Source organism: Lutra lutra, chromosome 12, assembly GCF_902655055.1.
Source record: "Lutra lutra chromosome 12, mLutLut1.2, whole genome shotgun sequence".
Classification (NCBI taxonomy): Eukaryota; Metazoa; Chordata; class Mammalia; order Carnivora; family Mustelidae; genus Lutra; species Lutra lutra.
Window position 1 is genome coordinate 34,418,920 of NC_062289.1, and position 6,751 is coordinate 34,425,670.

The 6,751-nt window shown below is 36.9% G+C and overlaps 1 non-coding gene across 1 annotated transcript; it reads right to left on the minus strand.

The window, feature by feature from the left end:
• Positions 1 to 5,232: 5,232 nt before the first annotated feature.
• Positions 5,233 to 5,334, minus strand: LOC125082739 (U6 spliceosomal RNA). Its single transcript, XR_007122066.1, has one exon. It is a non-coding gene; the product is annotated as a U6 spliceosomal RNA (small nuclear RNA).
• Between the last annotated feature and the right edge of the window lie 1,417 nt (positions 5,335 to 6,751).

Genomic DNA, 6,751 nt, shown 5'->3' on the forward strand with positions numbered 1-6,751 from the left:
GTGTCTATTGTCTGTCTAAAGTTATATAATGTTATGCCTAAAGAGAGAAAGACATATCAATGCAAAGATACCTGAATACTCTGTGAATACAAAGATATTTGTCATCAGTTGTGTTCCTGGTCTGTATCATATATGGTCTACATCGAACTCATAAAAACTGTGTTTCTGTTTTATAATCCTGAGGCTAGATACCTGTGTGGTCAACTCATAAGGGCCCTTTTCTTTTTCATCACTCCATCAAATGTGTGATGCCAGATCTTTGTTCCTCTGAGGGCACTGCTTTATTTATCACTGAATTTTCTATAACATTAGCAGAATGAATTATATGTAACATGTGCCTATTGTATCTTTGACAAATTAATGAATCATCCCTGTCTGATTCATGGATGAGAGCAGACCGAAATTTCAACCTAAAACATTCTTTTCTATTTTTCCTATAGGCATACTAATGCTACTAATATAGTATGGCCTAAATATCAGATGTTACTCTCTGTTTTATCTAACAATGGGATGTTACCTTTCTTTGAACAAACTGAACATTTAGTTTTACTGTTTTAGACCAAACAATAGATACAGTAAAGCCTCCACCAGATTGAAAAGGCCTATTCACTGCTGACTTTGCAAGTGCCACCCCTAAAAGTTGTGTAGTGCTCAGGCTGACAGCCCTGGCTGCAGTGTCTTCCCTTTCCTCACAATTCAAAAACCAAGCAGATTCCAGTTGACCTAATCACTGTTATGGGCATTGCAAACTATGTTGCATGCTATTACAGGAAGATATTTCTTTCTCTCACTCTGTGCAGTTGGAAGCCACAATTTAACAGATTCTTAGAACACTGAAGGAGATGACAATGAAAAAACAACAACAACAACAAAACGAACAACAACAAAAAACCCACAGCTCTGTTGAGTAGAATAACTAAGCCATTCTCAGTAATAACATGAGTGACTTTAACCACCGAATGACCTCTCCTTTGGCAAAATGGCTAAATGGGAGACTTGACTGTAAATGAAATACAGTGTAGGTGTATAAATAAACACTTAGTAAACAAAATGTTTTAAAAGGTATAGTTATCTAAAGAGACATCCAGTGCTGAACTCAAAGATCAGTGGTGATTCGTGTTTTTTGTTACTTTTGAAAGAGGACTGGAAGGATAAAAAAAAAAAAAAATCTTCAAGTTCTTCTGTAAGAAATTCAATGGAAATATTTGGAATTGTAATTAGGCAAGACAACTTGCCAGATGGCATAATTTAACATGTTTATCAAGGAAGTATTCACATTTTATAGGCAAAAAAGAGTGATTAACAGAAACTTCTGGTCACACTGAACACACTTTCAATAAATGGAAACTATGCCCTGCCATGGCCAGGATAGAACCAGCTGGCAAGATGTCCTTATTTCTCATCTTAACATGGGCTCCCCAGTGTTGCCTTGATTTTGTGGGTCCAAAGGCTAGGATGGAAAAAACAAAAACAAAAAACAATTAAACCACAGCAATAAATACACTGTACCCTTTCAGTTCTAAGCAACTGATACTGCCACTTACAAAATATTGTCATTTCTTTCTTCTTTCCCATCACTCTATGAAATGTGTACATATCTCTCTCCTGCCATACAACAGGTTTCCTTGAAGGTAATGCCTTAGTCACTATCACATTTTCCATAATTTTTACTATAATGCCTTGCATAGTTTATGTCTATTGGATCTTTGATAAGCACATAAATCATTCATGTTTGGTTTTTAATGGATAAAATGTAGGCTGAGACTCAGATTTTAATTTCATATATTTTATAAAGTATCATTGTGCACAAAAGTACAGCTGAAAACTCTAGGCTTTAACTCTAATAATCACATAGGCCACTTTCAGTTGACTTTTTCCAATCTATTTCTCCCTGCTCCAGTATTCTTCAGCACTTCACACACCTTGCACTGCAAGTATTTTAGCTCTGACCAACAGTTTTTCTAGGCAGATGCAATCTAGTATTTGACTCCAGCTTGATGCACAGCATAGACTTCAAATTGGAGAAACCTGTTTTGCTTTTTCTTCTCCCCATCTACGCTGGACCATAACCATCAGTCCACGCTTTCAAACAAACAAACAAACGAGAAACACATTAAGAAATATGGAGTCAGAAGAGGTTTGGACATGTGATTGAGAATAAGACAGACAAGGTTAGAATAAATGAGAATAAGATTCAAATTAGTTATCAGGTAGGAGCATGCTGAGGCATATACAGACACCAGACTACAGCTTGGAAGTTCAGGGAGGGTAAAAGCAGGGTGAGTTAATAAAAGCAGATGGACAGAAGGGAGGTTTGAATGGATTCTGAAAACCATGCTGCCCTTGACACTGGACATTTGGAATAGGCACGATTCTATAAACCCAACATCGGATGGTTGTAAGCACCAATAAACCACCCAAGAGCACTTGTGAAAATATTTTTCAAAAGTACCAGATGTATTCTTACAAAAACTGAAGAAAATGACTTGGGGGATAATTATAGATGCAGGAAACTACAAGAATAAAACCAAATTCACAATTCCTTGAGATACAACATTTTCTAAAATGCAAACAGAGAACCTACGAAAATATTTTAGCTTTTCTGATAATTACTACTTTTTTTATTTTTTAGTCTCTTTTTAATAAAGTCACTGTAACTGGGTACACTCAAAAACAGAACTGCTAGTTTAATAATGGAATTTTGTATTGGTCATATCCAACTTTTTCCTAGACTCAGTTAAAAAAATAAATAAATACAAAGATATGGCAAGATAAAGGGATATTGACTCAAATCCTGAGTTTTATCTACCTTCTATTTTCCTATAATGTTTTTTCAAGCAGCTTAAGAACCATGAAAAGATGTCAATGTGCCTTGTATCCAGGAAACAATAAAAATATCCACCTGTGGGGGCGCCTGGGTGGCTCAGTGGGTTAAGCCGCTGCCTTTGGCTCAGGTCATGATCTCAGGGTCCTGGGATCGAGTCCCACATCGGGCTCTCTGCTCAGCAAGAAGCCTGCTTCCCTCTCTCTCTCTCTGCCTTCCTCTCCGTCTACTTGTGATCTCTCTCTGTCAAATAAATAAATAAAATCTTTAAAAAAAAAATACCCACCTGTGTTCGAGCTATCCAAACTAATCACATATGGCCCTCAATGAGTACATACTGGATGGCACTGCAGAAGCACAAAGTGCAATGCAGACCTTGGTTTTCTGCAAGTGCACAGGGTGATCTCTGGTTTGATATGGTGATCAAATGCCTGCATTTGCCTCTACTTCTCATTAAAATAAGTGAGAAAAAAACGGAATTAAACCCATAAAGCCTAATAGGAAAGAGAATGGGAGAAGAGCCATCATTCAACATAAGATGTCAAAGCATTTCTGGGAGATGAAAAATGGATGAGAACAAGGAAGACTGAGGAATCAGCAGCCCAAAATTAACATAGGAAAGGACGAAAAGGAAAGAGGGAGCTAGTTTTCCAGGCAGAATCCCCAAAACTTTTGAAATAAAATTAAAAGAATAGAGGGCAGGATTATGAAAGTGAGCCAAAACTGGTAGAGATAAATAGAAAGTCTGACCAAAATTCTGTTTCTAGAACAAGAAGCCAATCACTTCCTTACTCTTCTCTCCCACATTTCTATCTGAATATAACAACAGTACAAGAAAACTCCCAGGGCTTCACGGAAAAAGAAAACAAAGGAAATAATAATTACCATAACAAAGACAATGACCCCCTACTTTAAGAAATATAATGAATTTAGTGGGGAGAATTGGGACTACTAGCTGGGTCCTAGTACCATGGAATAAATTTCTTCCCATTTAAGTAATCCCTTATCAAAAGCCTGGCTTCTCAGTGATTTCTGTGCAGACCTGGCCAGGTCAGCCTCCTGACTAAGGAAAAATCTTTTAAGGAAAACAACCCTGCAAATATAGCAGCAGAGAATAACCAGTCTACTCCCTGGAAAAGCCAACTCAGTATTTCCTGTTTTAAAAATGCACAAATAACTTATAATCACTCACGCATATAAAGAAAATTAGCAGCATTAAAATGGCAAAATAAACAAAACAATCCCAGTGGAAACAGAAATAACTCATTGAAGAGAAGAAACTTGAAAAAACCTAATTAGTATTCTCAGAGAGATTTGAAAGATTATACCAAAAAACAAAAACAAAACACAATAACACAATAAGATAAAGTCAAAGAACTCTATATAAGTATAGAGCAAAAAGGAAAGAGACAGATAATATGTGATAAAATATAAAAGGTATAAGAGGATAATCAGTGATACCAGACATCCAACAAATATGAGCTCTAGAAGGAGAAAACAAAGAGGAAAGGGAAGAAATAAGCAAAACAAAACACAGGAAAATTTGCACAACATAAATCTATTTAATGGGTACCCTGCTTACGTACAAGAATGGGTGAAAGAAAAATATCCTACTCTAAACATAACATTAGGAAATATAAGAACATAAAAAGAAAAAAAAAGACAAAACAAAAGAGTCATCTCAAATTTTGCTAGTTGCTGTGGCAGAGGACTGATAGCTGTACAGTTAGGTGTCCAGATCTGAGAACGACTCCCTTCCCTGCTGCTCAGTTAACTGGCCAAAGCTAGTCCCTTGGCTTTACCAGCCATAAGGGGTACAAAGTTCAATAATTCCATGTGCAAAGAAGACAGAGAGGAGAAAAAATTATTTGTGAACAGCATCAATGTCTGCAATAATTGCTTCTATAAACCTTTATGAATATTTTGCATATGAAATTATTCTAGTAGAATGAGGGTGAAAATTGAGATGTGCAGAAACATATTAATTTATAGAGGTCAAAAGATAAGAAAAGTTGAATAGGAGATATTTTATATTTCTTATTGTGGTAAAATATACATGAGAAAATTTATCATTTTGAGAACGAATTTTTAAATATATACTGTTCAGTGGTATTAAGTATATTTACACTGTTGCATAGACATCATCATCATTCATCTCCAGAACTTTTTCGTCTTCTCAAACTAAAACGCCATACCCATTAAACAACAATTCCTATTGTCCCCACGTCCCAGCCCCTGGGAACCACCATTCTACTTTCTGTCTCTATGATTTCGTTTGTATAGGTATCTCATATAAGCAGAATCATAGAATATTTGTCCTTTTGTCTCTGGCTTATTTCACTTAGTCTAATGTCTTCAAGGGTCTTCCTTTGAAGTGCAATCTTTTTTAAGGCTGAACAATATTCCATAAAAATGGGGAATGCTTCATTAATTTGCATGTCATCCTTGAGCAGGGGCCATGCTAATTTCTATCGTTCCAATTTTAGCATATGTGCTGCTGAAGCAAGTACTAAAGATTTAACCAACTAGAAAACTAAAATATGAACTAAGAGTTGAGTAAAGGAAGGGAAGTTGAGGTCATATAAATGAACTAAATCTTCATCTTCAATAGACAGGAAATGATAATGCCTATGTTTCAAAAATCAAGAAAAAGTCATACCAACACGTTGCTTATAGCTATAGATGTAACCTCCACAAGAAAAAAGTTTGTTAAAATTACCGAGAATAAGGACTAGGTAATGGGAGAGGTAGAACGAGGGGGAGGTGTTATTTTAAGCATCACTGCATTACTGTTGTTTGCTGTCTTTAATGCTTTACATATAATAATCTAATGATAAAAAGTACCTCCAATGACAGGACTACTTAATGACCAGAACTGTAACCCAGAACTCCTGACATTAACAGTATCTACTTTTCAATACAGTATGTTACCTCTCCCAACACACTTTCTTGAAGACCCTATTGCCAGGGACATCATTAAGTCACACGGGAAGGTATAGCAATGGCCTAACTCCAAAGGCCTTCTTTTCTCCTTATTTCCATGTTTTACTTCGTATATTACTGATGTTATTCTATTTTACATAATATCTTATTACTGTAACTACCACTTTTACTATGACTTTTCTTTTTTTAACAAGGTCTATCTGCTTCTTTTGGCAGTGTCTTTGCTACTTGGCTGGAATGTTTATGAGTTCCTTGAAAGCATACTAGCTTACTTCTACACACCCCAGGAATTTTCTCAAAGACCCATTCCTGTTCAGCACAAATTTGTACATCAGCATCCGAACTTTTCTGAAAGTTCCAGGCAAAGGCATCAGCAGCTGGGAACTTCTGTAGTAGCCCCAACTTCCACTATACCTATGGGAGTAATGCCTCTTCTCTTCTACATTCTGATTTTCCTTAACCACACAAAGCCAATCCAACCTACTTCTCATTTCTCATCCTGACTAATCTGAAAACCTGAGCTCTTTTCGCAATATTAGCTTGGCCAGAAATTTACAGTGGAGCTCTTAAATCCACAAGAATGATGCACCTCCTGTGTGGCTGCACCTGAGGTGGCTGAAATGAAAGGAAATACACTCCAGATTTCAGCTGATGGAGGAAGATGTAGTTTCAGGTCCTCAAATCAAGTAAGAAATAATTTAGCCTCAGTTGGTTTTGTGTGTGTGTGTGTGTGTGTGTGTGTGTGTGTGTGTTTTTTAACATTTTATCTACTTATTTGAGAGAGATGAGAGAGAGAGATAGAGAGAGCAAGTGCACAAGCCGGCGGGGGTGGTGGGGCGGGCGGACAAGCATCCTCCCTGCTGAGAGGGGAGCCCAAACCAGGCTCAATCCCAGGACCATGAAATTATGACCTGAGTGGAGGACAGATGCTTAACTGACTGAGCCACCCCGGAGCCCCTAAACTAAGTTTTGAATTCAGTTTTA